Source organism: Perognathus longimembris, chromosome 14, assembly GCF_023159225.1.
Source record: "Perognathus longimembris pacificus isolate PPM17 chromosome 14, ASM2315922v1, whole genome shotgun sequence".
In the NCBI taxonomy this organism is placed as follows: domain Eukaryota; kingdom Metazoa; phylum Chordata; class Mammalia; order Rodentia; family Heteromyidae; genus Perognathus; species Perognathus longimembris.
In genome coordinates, this window is record NC_063174.1 from 29009950 (window position 1) to 29027309 (window position 17360).

Sequence of the window (17360 nt, forward strand, 5' to 3'; positions counted from 1 at the left end):
TATTACTTGTTCCTAGTCACTTAGATACTTTTATTAAAGACGTTCTCCACATCCTAAAGAATGAGAATGAATAATTTAGTTATTATATTTTTATCAGTTGTCAAAAATTAAACCTCCTAATAATTTTTAATTATTTGGGTTATTTGCAAATAAAACTTTTAAGTTAATTATTTCCTAGCCATATAATATATGTATATATGTAATATTTTTATTTATTTATTATTATCTTTTTAAAAAATGCTGGTCCTGGGGCTTGAACTTTAGGCCTGGTGCTGTCTTTGAGCTTTTGGTGCTCAAGGGTAGTGCTTTGCCACTTGAGCCATGGCTCTACTTCCAGTTTTTTTTGGTTGTTGTTGTTTTGTTTTTTTTTGTTTTTTGGTTAATTGGAGATAAGAGTCTTTCAGACATTGTTGCCCAGGTTGGCTTTGAGCCATGATCCTTAGATCTCAGCTTTCTGAGTAGTAGAATAGCCATATATTTGATATCCTTTAATAATCATTTCTTTTCTCTTATGTTTCTCTTTGTCTTTTAGTCAAAATAAACAATATAGGGCTGGGAGTGTTATAGGGCACTTGTCTAGCATGCATGAAGCCCTGGGTTTGATTCCTCAGCACCACATAAACAGAAAAAGCCAGAAGTGGCACTGTGGCTCAAGAGGTAGAGTGCTAGCCTTGAGCAGAAAGAAGTGCTCAGGCCCTGAATTCAAGCTCCAGGACTGGCAATGAATGAATGAATAAATAAATAAACAAATAAATAAAGATTATGACTAATCCAAGACTTATCCTTTTCTATAAGCATTTAAACGTCTTAGATGATCCCAACCAAGAGATTTACACAAGGTGACACTAGGAATTGTCCTTGATAAGTAACTTTTCTATTTCAATATTAACGATAACAGAACAAACAATGTGTCATTTATTGATTGATTTTTCAGACTGAGTGTGTATTAAGTGCCTGTCTGTTCCAGATCTTGAGGTGATAAAACACAATCTTTGATGGTATTTGTAGCTGTAGGTCTAAGAGAAAAGACAGGTAGCCATTTGTACTTTCTTATCAAATGTGACTTATTGCCATTTAGTCAGTACATTTTGTTAGGGAAGCACCTTTTTAACCTTTTTTCACAAGTTTTACTAGAATATCATTTCAATCCTCTCCTTTAACTTGTGGCATATTACTAATTTACTTCACATTATTTTCTAGTTAATCTGACTTCTAATCAAATTCCTAGTCTCCCATTTATTCAGCCAATAATTCTAGTGTTTGGGAGTAATATAGAGTGCTCTGCTGTCTTGGAAATGGAAAATATTTTAAAGAGTTATATTCAGAAGTCCATTACTGATCACAAAAATTCTATTTATTTGTTCTATTGAAAATTACTAAAGAAAGGTGCAAATCTCAGTAGAAAGCTAATGATGGTAGAAAATCTACTCATCTGAAAGGACAACATTTGTATTCTCAAAATACAATCATAAGTGAATACATGTGCTTCAGACTAACTTTATTGTATGGAGCACATTTTCAACACAAGGAACCAGCACAGGGCTTTTGAGAAATGAAGATAGTAGGAATGAGAGAATTTAGTTGATAAGTCAGATTTAAATGAATTCAGAGTCACTATGCCAAATGAGTTCACTTGGGAACTTATATCAATTAATCTCTTCTTTTCTCAATATATTCCAAAATCACTTGAGTATGAAAGGAAATATAGGAATTCAAGTCTGTCACAAGGTTTGCCACTGTGAATTTTTGTTCCTCTACTAGTTATGAGAATTGCTCGCCCTTTTCATAGGCTGTCAGCATAATTTCTTTTATTACTAGCGCTATTTTTAAGCTCTCTTTAATAATAAAGTTCTTCCATTAACATTAGAATCAATGGAGAGTTACATCATGTCTTATCACTTTATTTTTAAAGCTTGCCTTTAAGACTGTGACTAAGAATAGAAAATGTCTTACAGGAATTATTCAGTTCTATGTCTTCAAGAAAGATGACAAAATTGGGTACAAGGAACACTTTTTTTCTTTTTTCTTTTTTCTTTTTTTTTTGACAGTCCTGGGGCTTGGACTCAGGGCTTCTTTTTGCTCAAGGATAGCACTCTACTACTTGAGCCACAGCGCCACGTATGGCCATTTTCTGTATATGTGGTGCTGGGGAATTGAACCCAGGGCTTCATGTATACGAGGCAAGCACTCTTGCCACTAGGCCATATCCCCAGCCCGGAACACTTAATTTTAAGCTGATAGAAGAAAAAGAAAACCGATTATAAGGACTCATGGTTTTAACCAATTGCCTCCTAATTGGAGTATAAATTAAGCAAAGTAGTAATTAAGCAGAGGAAATCAGACTATATATAGACTTCAAAGATTGATCTAGAATAGTTTCAGAATACTCAGTTGACTAGAAACAAAAAAAATCAGAATCTAATAATGGGATTTATATTTAGATTGGTCTATTTCTTTTTTTTTTTTTTTTGGCCAGTCCTGGGGCTTGGACTCAGGGCCTGAGCACTGTCCCTGCCTTCTTCTTGCTCAAGGCTAGCACTCTGCCACTTGAGCCACAGTGCCACTTCTGGCCATTTTCTGTATATGTGGTGCTGGGGAATCGAACCCAGGGCCTCATGTATGCAAGGCAAGCACTCGTGCCACTAGGCCATATCCTCAGCCCCAGATTGGTCTATTTCTGAGGCTTGTTTTCACTTGACAGAGGTCAAAAGAAAATTCCGCTAAAGGGTATAAGTAATTGCCTGTGAGAAGAAAAAATATTGAGTAGTTGTTTTTTGACACAGTAGCATTTTGAGACAAACCACCTTGATGAGTTCATAGAAAATACTTGAAGCAGTATGAAAATATGCAAAATATCATAAAAGGAAGAGGGAATGTACACAGGAGATTCAGTGTGTGCAGTGCTAAAATTCCTTAATTCCTACCAATGTACAATTTAAAGGTGACAGAATGATCTCAAACCCAGAACTTAATCCAAATTACTTGGGCCCTAAGAATAACTGATGGTTTGTAAGACAGTCTAATTGGGGGGGGGGGGAGAGGGCACGTGTGCTTGTGTGTATGCATGCATGCATGCACATTTGTACATATGCATTGTACATATAACCATGTGTGCACTGGGCTTTGAGCTAGAAACAAGTGTGCTAGGTAATGTTCTGTCACTGACTTCCACCGCAGATCACTGGACTAATGTTGGTACAGTAGTTTTGCTTGCCTGTATCTGTTGTGCTTTTGAATATAACATTGTGTTGCTTCTAAGAGTCAAAGTAGAGATGACAGCAGATTTTCATTTCAATGGACATTACACATTTCTTTGTATTGGCTGAGATTCTATTTGCTTAAAAACAGTAAGACGCTCAGAATGGCTTTCTAAGTTTCCTTCTGGTCTTTTGATCCACTAAAGTTTAAAGCAAAACCATTTTTTTCAGCTTTAAATATGTTTTTTTTTAATTGCATCAAGATCATTCCAAGTCCTTTCCTACAATTTTTTTAGTTCATGTTAGATCCTTTGTTATCAGTCCAGTTATTGATTTGTTATCAGTCCAGTTATTAATTTCTGAGTGCTTCTTGAAGTCTCAAGAAGATGAAGTGAGTGGGGACAGAAGAGAGAAACAACATCTTCTTTTTAAATAGAAATACTGTAAGAACAGTCCAATACTAATGCTTTTGAGAAAATGATTATGAATTCCCTTAGTCCTAATGAATTCTATTTATATGAATTTTATAGAGACCCTGAATGAGATGTACCTACTAAGCATTTTCTACAGCTTAAAATCTGATTATATAACTTGGTCCTTAAATCTCCCAGGTACAAATTGTACAGACAGTTTAGTGTAGTGACTTGCCCACTCTTTATATATGTTAAAAATAGAGCTATGGTTTAAGTAAACTTTTAAGTGTAATTTTGCAAATGTGTTTTAATGATGGTTAGAAAGAGCTGTAGTTGGCACAAATTAACTACACATAGAATATATCTTGATGGTCTTGGAATCATCTGAACACTGTCACTTGCTGATGTAAAACATACATGGCATGGATACTGCCAAAAATGATATACAAATTCAATGCAATCTCCATCAAAATCCCAATGATATTCTTCACTGAAATAGAGAAAACAATCCAAAAATTCATATGGAGCAATAAAAGATCTAGAATAAACAAAGCAATTCTAGGCAAAAAGAAGCAATGCAGGTGGTATAACAATACCAGATTTTAAGTGCTACTATAGAGCCATAATAACAAAAACAGCTTGATATTGGCAAAAAAAAAAAAAATAGACCTGAAGACCAATGGAATAGATTGGAAGACCCAGAAATAAAACCACACACTTACAGTCAAATAATTTTTGACAAAGGAGCCAAAGACATACAATGCAAAAAGTATAGCCTCTTCAACTATTGGTGCTGGGAGAACTGGGTAGCCATATGCAGAAAACTAAAAGTGGACCCCAGCTTGTCACCAAGCACTAAGATCAACTCAAAATGGATTAAAGACCTCAACATCAGCCGTGAAACTCTGAAAATATTACAGAACAGAGTAGGAGAAACGCTAGAACTTATCAGCACAGGCAGGAACTTCCTGGACAGAGTCCCAAGGGCTCAACAGATTGGAGAGAGACTAGACAAATTGGACTATACTAAAATAAAAGGTTTCTGCACAGATAAAGACATTGCTACTAAATTAGAAAGACAGCCAACCAACTGGGAAAAGATATTTACCAGCAAGACAACAGACAAAGGCCTACTGTCTGTCATCTAAAGGGAGCTCAAGAAACTAACCCCTCCCAACCTAACAAAACAATTGCTAAATGAGCAAAGGAACTAAATAGACACTTCTCAGAAAAAGAAATAGAAATGGCAAAGAAGCACATCAACATCCCTGGCCATAAAGGAAATGCAAATAAAAACAACACTAAGATACCACCTTACCCCAATAAGAATGGACTATATCTTGAACTCAGACAACAAATGCTGGTGGGGATGTGGAGGAAGAAGAATCCTCCTACACTGCTGGTGGGAATGCAAACTAATACAACCACTCTGGAAAAAAGTCTGAAGGTTTCTCAGAAAACTAAACATAAAAATACCCTACGACTCAGCCATACCACTCCTAGGCATCTATCCTGAATAACAGGAACCAGAATATTACAAAGACACCTGCACCTCCATGTTCATTGCTGCACTATTTACAATAGCCAAGATATGGAAATAACCCAGAAGTCCCATTGAAAATGAATGGATTCAAAAACCGTGGAATGAAATGGAATTTTACACTGGTACCAGAAAAGATAAAATAATGGCATTCGCTGGAAAATGGATGGAGCAACAACAAATCATGCTGAGTGAGGCAAGCCAAGAACAGAGAGACAAAGGGCATATGGTCTCCCTGATATGCGGGTGTTAGAATTAAAATTCAAAGGGATAGAGCAAAGTAAACAGGTCTCAAGATACCAAAACATAGTAAAAAGCAAAGAGGACACAGAATGAGTAGAAAGTGTGTGAAAATAGTAACAATAATAACAACAACAATAAAATAGCAGGGGGAACCATCGCTACATTGGGCATCAAGGAAAGGGAATCAAGCATCTCATGGGTGGGATTGGGAAGGATAGAATGAGTGCAGGAGGCAACAGATGTTACTAAACCAAAGAAATGTAAAGTACGTATCACCCCAATGGAGAAAGTGTTTGTATTGTTAAAGATCATAGACTTCATAATCTATGTAGAGTAGAATGACAATTTTCATCATTGTGAATGTCAAAATGTATAATGTGAAATATATATAATAACTTAACCCCCCCTCACTGTCTTAGGTATGAAGCTGAAACCCCTCTGTACATCACTTTAACAATAAAAAATAATAATAATGTGGCATGGAGATAAATGTCCAGTACATGGTGTATATCAGCTCTGTATTATCTTTGAATGATTTTTATCTGCTGGGTTTGGATTCCTCTTTACTCAGTGCTCCATTTCTAGAATTCCTTTGGAATCCCAGACTCTGAAGTGTTATGGGAACTCAATGGCTACATCTTTTACTTATGATTTTCTGGCTCATAAATGAAGAACTTTTGTTTTGTTTTTTGTTTTTGTTGTTATTTTTTCCTGACCTCCCACGAAGTTCCATTTTTTTCCTCTTGTCCAGTTTTATTTATTTATTTTGCAGAGAATAAATACTTTATTAACTGATTACAGTTGAAAATCACAAACAAAAAAGGAGTATATTAAGGCAGAGCCATATATATCTATATATAGATATATACACATATGTATAGACAAATCCAAAGGCTGTTATCCCTTTACATTTTTATAACCTCTGCATTTTTCTTTTACACATTTAGGCTGTGTGCTTTTCTCCTTTGCAGATAAAAGAAATGTCTTGACCAATAATCCTAAATCATATTTTTATGATTCTTCACTGATTAAGACAATGACTAATTTGTCACATACTATCTGATAGTTTTCTTGGTATTTCCCCTATATGTGTGTACATTTATGTTGGTGTGCAAAATCTGACAATTGATCACGTTTTCTTTTTTTTCAGCAAAACACACAATTATTTTTTAAAATGATTTTAATAATCTTAACTAAAACAAGTTTGGACTTTCAAGTCAGTCATATGCCCATGCTATATATTTTCTGCCCTTCTCCAAACCCTTGTGTATGGTTTATATAACCTTTAGAATATGGTCACATGATTCTATTTCAGGCCTATAAATTTCAACATTTTCAAAATCCCAAATTACTTTCTTATGCAAAATGGCAATGCAAATAATAATTCCACACAATGTATGAAGTTTCGTTGTATAGATCCTTTTATAAAAATAGCCACATTAAAAAAAAAGACAGACATAAACTTAATTGTCTGTAAAGCACTCCAGCTCCCTAATTCCATCTTTAAAGAAAAGGCAGAGGCAGGTTTATGTTAGCCCAGAAAACTGAGTACATAGCTTTATTTGGTATCTTCAAGAAGTGTCTCCTTTTGTAGGAGATGTGGATGTTGTAGGAGAAACTAGGATTGGTTTCCGTGTAGTTCTGTCTAGTTCTGCTGCGTGAGCGTCTGATAAGACAGACTTCTGACCTGACTTTTTGGCAGATGGTGGTAGAGCGCTGCTTCCACCTCCAGCCCCAGGGCTGCTGCCACCAACACCAGGGCCCCCGGGAGAGCCAGTTTTTTTTACTCAGCAGGCTATCAAAGAAGTTTGTCAGAACAGCCTCACTGGAAGCTCCAGCTTTCATGTTTGGATTGATTTTCTTTGAGCTGGCAGGGATAGGTGACACACTGGCAACATTGGATGACACAGATCTATTTGATGTTCAAGGGGAGCCACCAGGGACTCTTGGTGATGCATCCACAGGCCTTCCAGCTGTAGTTGGTGGATGCTTTGCTAAAAGGGACTGTAACTTCATAAGAAACACTTGGCCATCTTCTGCCATAATTTCCTTCTCATGTACAAACTTTCGGACAGGTGATTTAGTTATGATGTCTTCAAACTTATCTTCTACTTTCAGTGTTTGAAAATTCTCAAAAATATGGAAGACTTCATGAATTTGTGTGTCATCCTTGCACAGGGGCCATGCTAATCTTCTCTGTATTGTTCCAATTTTAGTATATATGCTGCCGAAACAAGCACCTCTTGTCCAGTTTTAAATGAATTTATTGGAAACATCCTAAAACTGGTGGCTATTTATTTTATTGTACACTGCAATCCTTAGCAACTACATTTAATCAAATGACTGAAAGCTAACTTAGGATAGCATGGGTTGTTTTCAGAAGAGTTCAGCATTTATTGAATATAAGAAGAATCAGAAAGCCCTTGCCTTCTTTTTAATAGCTTGAGTTTATTCTTCTACCAATAAACTCATTATGTCAAATCCACTATGAGTATGCAAATTTTCACTTTCAGAGAATCAAATGGCTCAGGTGTTATGTCTGGTATTTCCATCCTTTTCAGGATTTCCACGTCTTCAAACAGTACCTAGTCCTTCACAGGTGATCAATAAGTACTTGTATCTTGAGTACATCGTAACACATGAATGTGTGCATGTGTGTCTGAATTAATGATTGCTGAGTCCTCCAACAGCTTTGTGCTATGAATCCCTCCTTCAAGTTTGTATTATGAATAATTTTCAAAGTAATGATGATAGGTTGGGCTGATCCCTAACACCCTGCTTACACCGCCCCCCCCCCCCCCCCCCGCCAGCTGTCATTGATTTTTATCCATTCTTGGGATGATGTTGTTACTAATGGGAGCACCAAGTGGCTCATATGCAGAGTAGCAAAGTAAAAGAGTACATTTGATGACTTTTGAGAAGCATTCTCTACTGTCTATTACGCAGTAAATACATAATTGCACTGTGAGAAGAAACTCATTGTGCTAGATTGTTTTTTGACCCAATTAAAACATAGATGTTTCAGATGATCTATCAGGAAAGTCTCTTGAGGGTATGGCAAGGGCTTAGGCTGGAAGAGCAGTAGTAATATCCTTGAGAAGGGAGTCCTGTGTTCCATGGCTTCACAGTTTTTCATAGAGCTTTAAGGTGCCTTATTCCTGTCACTTTACAGCTTAGTTCAGTGTCTCAGGAGAGAATGTCTCTCTGTTTAATTAGGAAAACACTACTTTGTCAACTAAAGTTGTGCTAGATTATAGATCTAAACTGAAGGTTTGGTAGGAAATGATTTAGACATTTAGAACAAGAGTTGTTTGTTCTTGATGACTAGGAAGCTGCTGGTGATTCAGATTACATTAAAAATTAAAGTTACTCTAATGAGTTAGTAGTTGAATCACAAAAACTGATTAAGAAAACTGTAGGTTTAGCTGCAGGCTGTCCAGCAAACAAAATATAATTTGCTTTGCCTGTTATTAAGAGAAAGAAAAGAAATGGCATAAGGCATTACATTGGTAGTAAGAAGCTAAATGTTATTAGTCAGCTTTTGCTTGTAGGATTTCTCACTTTTTATTTTTATTTGAAGCATGAAAACATGTCTATCAGACACAGAATATTACTCTGTAGGTGGTGATGAGTCATCGTGGGATTCTGTGTAATGACTAAGATTGTTGGCAGAAGTCTTCTAGGCGGCAGTGTACTGTGTGTGCTGTGTGTGCTTACAGTGGTAGGTTGTTTTCCATTTCTGGCTGTCCTGACTGGTCAGCTACAGGTAATAATTCACCAAATCTATCTCTATTTAAAGTGACAAAAATCTTATTTAACATTCAGTATTCTAACTACCACCACCATGAAAATAAAAGTGTTCTCAGGGTCATTGTGGTTAAATTTTAAGAACTGTGTTGGCAATTCATATTTCAGGATGTGGTGGTCATTTGCTTTGGTGAGGCTAGGTGTTCATCATCCTAATGAATTATTGCAGCCTGATGGCACATTTTCTCTACATTTAATTAAAGTGTAATATTCATTTTTATTTGGTTACCAAGTATCACTTACCTTCAGTTTTCCAACTGCTTTTGTCTGCCCTTTGCCACTTGCTGTTGAAATTATCACAATGTCTTCTGTTGTGTGGTTTGGTCATTTGTATTCAGGGATTTAACTTGTTTCTGGTACTGTTGAGTTATGGGACAGGAAGTGGGAAGAAGACACTGCTGATATTGGTCCAACCTTGAGGTCAGCCAGAGGGTTTTTGTCTGCGAGTATTGTGGGGAACTGTTGGGTAGCATGAATCTAGGTGAGTTGGGCCATTTGCTGTGGACAAATTTGAAGGAGGAACATGAACTATTTGAGTAACAGAAAGGTTGAAATTTCTCTGAGCACTCCACATAGACTCAGATGGATGATTAGCTTGTCAAGGACTATTAAAAAAGCAAAACAAACAGAACAAACAACAAACCCACAAGCACAAAACTGAGTCTTTGAGCACCTCAAAGTGTTTGCTTTAGCTTTTCCTCCCTCCCTATTTATTCTCCATTCTCCTTAGTATTATTTATATCTTTCTCACTTTGTCTAAATATGTATTTGCTTGCATGTGCTCAGTTTATGTATTAGAAGTAGAATCCTAAATGAAGTGATTTCTCTGGTTAGCCAAGAACTTACTTATTCACTCATTGAAATCTGTTGATTTGATAGATTTTTACAGAACAAATGTTTTAAATACTGCTTTGGAGAATTTTTATAATAAAAAGTCTCATTTCAATTAGCTGAAAGTCTCTGGAATAAGCTTTTTTTTGTTGTTTTTTGGTTACAAACCATTAACCTTTCTACTCCTTCAAGACCCTTATTGTATATTATTTCAAAAGTCTTTCCCTTGCTCTATCTAGCACCTCAATACATTTCCTTAGATTGATTTACGCTGTGCCAATTGTTTTCTGACTTACATAGGTTTCTCTGTAGTTAGCTGCTTGTTTACAGTGTAGGACTGGTGAGATTTCTTTGTTTAAAATCTTTTAGAAGTGAGGCTTAATAGTCTGATGTGTTAGGAATAAAGCCTGTGGAAGCAATTCCTACAGCTGGGCTTTCCTCTGAGATCCTTTTTCTTCACATCTTCAGGCTATTATATGTAAGATACATATTTCATACATATGTAAAAGTTTAATATCTTTTTCAAGAAGAAGGCCTTTAGTGTTCTGTCTGTTAGTTTTCATTTTTCCTAAATTTGAGCCTCCTTGGGACAGAATCGTGCTTAGTGCAAGGATTTCTACTTTTCTCACTAGCTAAACTCGTTTTCCTTGAATTGACTTTCAAACCTATTCAGATAGCTGGGCATGGTGATGCACGTTTGTCATCCCAGCCATACAAGAGGCTGAAGTCAGGAGGATCAATGTTCCAGGTTAAACCAAGGGAAAAAGGTTGGTTCATAATACCCCATCACAACAGACCAAAAACAGCGCACTGGTGCACTCCTGTCATCCCACACATGACAGGAAACATAAATAGTAGGATCATAGTCCAGGCTAGATAGGGTAAAAAGTGAGACCCTAAGTCAAAATAACCAGAGCAAAATAGGCTAGGGGAATGACCCAAGTAGTAGAGCACTTGCTTAGTGTAACAAAAACAAAACAACAACAAACAAAACACCTCTATGGCAAATACAAATTTGGTGACCAAAGCCAAGGGGCTTGCCTATATAAATCTGAGATGCACAATCGACCAGGGTGCTTCCTGGGTCTCAGCTAATGTTGCTTGTTTGTTATTCTTGGTGGGAACTTGGGCTGTCAGTGCACTAAGGAGCCTGGACAGTTCTGTGACACCACCACAAGGAAGAAATCCAAACCCCAAACCCCAAGCCCTGCAGACACAAGGACGCTTTGAAGGCTGTCTTGTTAAATATTAATGTTGCACTTAATTCAACTGTTAAATTATTAAATTAATTATTAAAGGACCTTGAGGGAAACATTGCCTATCTTTGGGCTTTAGTGGAATACACACTAATTGAACTTACAGAACTTTCCCAAGAAAGAATGAAGATATTTCATGGAGGTGAACTGTGCTGTCTAACAAAAGCAGCTCTAAAAAGATACATTTTTTTCCTTTCTCTTTTTAACATACTTTTTCCTGACCAGTTTCTCCTCTAAAAGAACTCCTTGGTTTGCCTGACATTCAACTCAAGTTTTATTCCCTTCCTATGTACACAGTGTTTTCTTTAACTTTGCTTCCCAGGGGCTCCAACAGGCAGCATTGATTTTTTTTTTCTTTTTTAACAGCTTTATGGAGGTATGCTTTCCATGACCTACAGTCCACCTATTGTAGGTACACAGCCTGGGTTTTGATAACTATATACAGTTGTGTGGCCATCACCACCAGAGTTTTGGAACATCCCTGGGTCTTCCTATCCTCAGGCTCATTTGCAGTCATTTCCCCCCTCTACACACTGATCTTTCTACCTCTGTAAGGTTTACTTTCCCATAAAAAAAAATCACATAAAAAGATATTATTTGAGATTTTGTGCTCTGAACTTTTGTACTTGTCACGACTGCCTCTTTCAGTATTTAAATTATCAAAAAGAAAAATCTCCTGAAACATTAAAGTAATTTTAAAGCTTAAATAAACATGTCAGAATGATTTTCAATTAGTTTTGTAGTTCCTTCTAATTTCTTTTTCAATAAATTTGCTTTATTTATGTATATATATATATATATATATATATATATATATATATCCCTTCTCTGGAGATGAGAAGATGAAATCAATCCAACTGTTTTAAAACTACAGACATATTTTATGTTATCCAGGAATGAGGTGTGCCAGGTGATCTATAGATTCAAACATGGGATTTGAAAGCAGACCATAAACAATTTCCAGAAGAAACCACAGAAACTCATATTCAAAAAGTTGCAATTGTTTCTTTTCTTTTTTCTTTATTTCTTTCACTTTTTCTCTTCTTTTTCTGTTTTGCCTTTTGTTTTATTTTTGTAGTGCCAGGGATCAAACCTAGGGAGCTATGCATGCTAAACAGATACTGCTTGATTAAACTACATCTTCAATCTTTCAAAGATTTTTAAGAAGACCTAAAATCAATGAACTTTAGAAAAAATGTTGACAAGTTAGACTAATCATTTTTTTAAAAATCTGGTCTTGTTTGTTCCTTTTTATGTCTTAATTTAAAAAGGTAAAGGAAGACACAGAAATGGAGAGACTGAACAAATGTAGCAGTGGTACTCATGGACACTATGTTGAAAATGAATTAAACGACTTTGAGTGGAAACAGGAGGGAAAAACTGAGAGAAAGCAAGGGAAAGGGTGACACTGTCTATAAAGAAATATACTCATTACCTAACTTGTATAACTGTGACAATTCTATATAACATCTTTATAATAACAATACAAAATAACAATTAAAATTCTGATTATCAAAATACATTGCTAATCAAAGGAAAAGGAAAGCCACAGGCTAATAGATACGTTCTCAGTATATGCCTCTGACTAAGGATGTGTACAGCTCAATAAAAATAGTCATATTTCAGATAAAAAGCACATATGAACAACAACCAGTAAACACAGATAAAAGTACATTCAAAAGTAATCCTCATCAGGAAGTGGCAATTGAAAACTACATTGAAGTAGCACTTCAGATAAACTAGGATAACTAAAATTAAAAAGTCATATAAGACGAGCACTTTACTACTAGGCCATATCCCCTTCCTGTGGTTGTTCCCACACTATCACTGTCTCTCATCTGAGTAACCCTAGATATTGTATATACTGGTATTAGAACTAGGGAAGGGAAAGGAAATATCAAAATTGAGAGACAAAGGATAAAAAGACAAATGACTCCAAAAGCAATACTTACAAAACCATTTGGTGGGCTGGGGATATAGCCTAGTGGCAAGAGTGCCTGCCTCGGATACACGAGGCCCTAGGTTCGATTCCCCAGCACCACATATACAGAAAACGGCCAGAAGTGGCGCTGTGGCTCAAGTGGCAGAGTGCTAGCCTTGAGCGGGAAGAAGCCAGGGACAGTGCTCAGGCCCTGAGTCCAAGGCCCAGGACTGGCCAAAAAAAAAAAACAAAACAAACAAACAAAAAAAACCATTTGGTGTAAACCAACTGAACAACTCTTGGGGGGGGGTGCAGAAAGAAAGGGGTAGGGTGGAGGGGGGAAATGAGGGAGTAGGTAACAAATTGTACAAGAAATGTACCCACTCCCTTATGCATGAAACTGTAACCCCTCTGTACATCACTTTGACAATAAATAAGTAATTTTTTTTAAGTCCTGGCACCATGCGATGAGAATGTGGCACTACTGCAAATGCCATATTTCCTGATGGGAATGTGAAATGGTACCATCAGTTCCTATAGAATGCTACAACTACTTTCAGCATATGCTTTTGCCAACTCAAAAATGGTACTCTCAGTTTTCATATTTCATTGTACATACTTTTTACCTTAAAAATGAAGAAAGCATTTATTATCATTGTATCTTAAAGCTTTGTATATACTTTTTACCTTAAAAAAAGGAAGAAATCATTTATTATCATTGTATCTTAAAGCATCCCTCCCTATTCTCTCAGCTTTGGTACCTTCCCCCCTACCTTGTTGCTTTTTGCTTTGTTTTTGTTTTCCTTTTGGTGTGCCTTCTGTGTCATAACATTTTGGGGACAGATAATTAATGTAAAGATGCTAAAGAACAAACTGAATTATGGGAACCAGAACATAATAAGAGTGAGTAAGGCTATTGTAGAACTGTAGTCAAAGGGGGCTGGGAATATGGCCTAATGCCAAGAGTGCTTGCCTCCTATACATGAAGCCCTGGGTTCAATTCCCCAGCATCACACATATAGAAAATGGCCAGAAGTGGCGCGGTGGCTCAAGTGGCAGAGTGCTAGCCTTGAGCAAAAAGAAGCCAGAGACAGTGCTCAGACCCTGAGTCCAAGGCCCAGGACTGGCAAACAAAAGGAACTGTAGTCAAATGATAAATCTGTAAAGCACAGAAATGTTTATCCTGAGAAAGTCAGGATTGGTTAACTTGGAGGGGGTAGTTGATTCCTTGGAAAAGCTTGAGTGAATCATGTTGCCCTCTTAGATATCATGCAAAGTCTCTTTGAAAAAGGATCTCATCATATGCAAAGTTTTAGAATTTGTAATCAGGAGTGCTAGAAAGTACTTTTGTTGCAGTGGGCAGGTAAGGCAGGTCAGCAGATACTCCACACATACTGCAGTGGAATTTGGGCTTTCTGCAAAAAGAGGAGCTGTTGAAGCCTTCTATCATCTTGTTTTCCTAACTAGGGTTATAAATGCCTTGAAATCAATGTGTGTTATTCATCTTTGTACTCTTTATATAATGTCTGGCCCTGTTCTTGGAATGAATGGATAAGACAGTGAGTTAAGTGTTAATGGAATTCTTAAGACTATGATGGTCTCAAGTTTTTGCATGCTTGATTCAACACATTATTAAAACAGAATGAGTCAGAGCAGAGTCCTTAGGAATGGAGAAGTAAGGGTCTTATTATATCCTGGACATTGTATGAAGGCACTCTTTAGATTACATTAAGTAATAATTTTATATAACTAAACTATGTAATAATTCTTATAAATTTATTACATAATTTAATCTATGTCACCCTTCTTGCTGGGAAACCATAAGTGACCTTTGATTACTCTGAAGACAAAGACCAATGTTCAGAGTGGCTTTTACACCTGGTGTTTACTGTCTCAGGTGCTTCTTACCTCTATTTCCCATTTCTCTTTAAGCTCTTGCTTCACTTCCTTGGGAAAGCCTTCACTATCTCTTCTTTCCCATAAGTGGGTTCTTAAAACTGCTTAGTGTGTAGTCATCCTTCTATTAGAAGGATTATTTCATTTCTCTTCTGCTTTCACAAGAAGATACCTTTATGTTCCGTATCTATCGCTTATTGTTTTCTGTGTACTTAGCAAAAGTGATTTTTTATTGCAAGAATGAATCTGTGAGGTAACTATCAGGAATATATTATGATTTTTGTCTTCAGATGATCACATGATCAAGAAGAACCACACTTGGAACCCAGGAATGGCTGCCAACAAAACAGTCCTCTTGATTAATAGTCACTCAGCTGGCAGATGCCATTTCATGCTTATATCTGTGACATGATTCTACCTTCCTGTTGGTCAATTGGGAGATGAAAAATGTTGTGGCTAATAATATGAACTCTGTAACAAGACATTCTGGACTTAGGTTCCTCTTCTATTTACTAGGTCTGTTGCCTTGAGCATGGTACTGAATCAGGAAGAGGGAGATAATATTACCACTTTGGAGGATAGTTGTAAGAATTAAAATAAACTAACCCATCTAAAGCTTTCTAGTTACTATTAGGAACACAGAAATTGTTCATTATTTGCTAGTTATTACTCTGCATTTCTTTCCCATTTCCCTAGAGTAATCCAAAATTATATCTAGACAACATTTTTTTAATGTTTTATTCTGTGAACCTTCTCTTCTTGCCTGAAACCATCTGCTTAGAAGTCTTGGTTGATCTGTGTTTTCTCAGTTTAAAATTGTTCGTTTCTGCATCTCTGAAGAAGCAGAAATTATCTACCTTAAGAGCAGAATTGAGTACTACTAATATATTTGCCTGTGAGATTTTTAGGTTTTAGGACCACAAATTTCTTCACACCTCTGCTCAGTTAGCAAAAGCTATGTTACAATGTAGTAAAGAATACACTATTAACACTGCTGCTCTCACACACAAATGAAAACTTATTTCCTCAAGCCAAGCAACATTTTATTAAGCTCTTTGATTAACTGACCTGATTGTTGAGAAGTGATTTATGTCACCCTTACTTCCCCCATTTTTCTGTAGGTGAAACTTACAGGAAATTTAAAAGGAAGAAAGGAAGGAAAATAATAATGGCTTAACATTTATAATAGTTGCATGCCCAAATCATATTCTCTTATAATTGAATTATCTATAAAATACCTCGCTGTTTCCCTGTTTATTGCTGAAATTTCAATAGATTCTTATGGTTAGGATATTAATGTACGTGAGTGTTCATGCTCACACATGCATCTGTTATAGTAACTCAGCTGCTTACCTTTTTCTTAAAAGAAAATAGCAACTGATTTGTATTCAAATGAGAGAAATAACACCAGTACATTTGCTAACCTATATTAGGTATTGCTACATGTTTAGATGGTGTTGTGAATTCTTGCAAGAGCCAAGATATGACATGTTCATCCTGGAGACGAGAGAGAGTGGGGGGGGGACGAAGGGAGGGAGGGAGGAAGAAAGAGCTCTTCTGGTGATTCTGATACTAGCTCAAGTTTGAGAAAGACTGCTTTAAGAGAATCATAGCCGTACTGAATAGGAAGGACTGGAAAAACAAGAAAGAACAGTGGGAGGCTGTGTCAGAAGCCAAGGGAGAGGTTATTGGGGCCTAAGTGAGTTAGGGTGGATCCACTGGGAATGAAGCAAAGGGGAAATCATGAGGTATTTCAAGGAAGATGTAATAAGACTTGATGACTTATAGTGGTAGGAATCTAGGCTCTGAAGCCAATCTGCAGTGCCTGCATGTCCACGAGTGTGGTAGAACTGTTGAAATGCACAAAGTCATGAGGGTATGGGGTAAGGAGGAGAAAAAAAATCATACTCCTCAGGGATTGAAACCTAATTATGTCTTAATTTATAGCTTTTATGTATTACCTACTCCCACTGATCTACAACTCTCAACTAGATAACTTTCCCTGTACAAAAGAATGTACCAGATCCTCAATACCAACAACTTTGACTGTAGATTGAGTTCTTATTAAATGCCAAGAACTTTCTCTAAGCACTTTTTATTCACTCTCACATTATTGGTATTCATTAGTTATGAATGCCTTTAAATTGCCTCCTGTTGGTGTCTGATCCAAGCTATTCACCACTATAAATTTAATGTTTCTAAATACTGATGCATCTGGACTTTGGAGTCCGCTCTGGGCTAAAAGTCAAGCCTTAT

General features: G+C 36.6%; 1 protein-coding gene, 1 long non-coding RNA gene and 1 other non-coding gene across 8 annotated transcripts in view; 1 reads left to right on the plus strand and 2 right to left on the minus strand.

Moving 5' to 3' along the window:
• Daam1 (dishevelled associated activator of morphogenesis 1) overlaps positions 1 to 17360 on the plus strand; it is a 184794-nt gene that overhangs the window by 76563 nt on the left and 90871 nt on the right. The gene's annotated exons all lie outside the window — the stretch shown is intronic.
• LOC125363531 lies at positions 1478 to 2417 on the minus strand. Its single transcript, XR_007213241.1, has 2 exons — positions 2224 to 2417; positions 1478 to 2010 (listed from the first exon to the last, which is right to left on the minus strand). It is a non-coding gene; the product is annotated as an uncharacterized LOC125363531 (long non-coding RNA).
• On the minus strand, positions 7527 to 7633 carry LOC125363738. Its single transcript, XR_007213319.1, has one exon. It is a non-coding gene; the product is annotated as a U6 spliceosomal RNA (small nuclear RNA).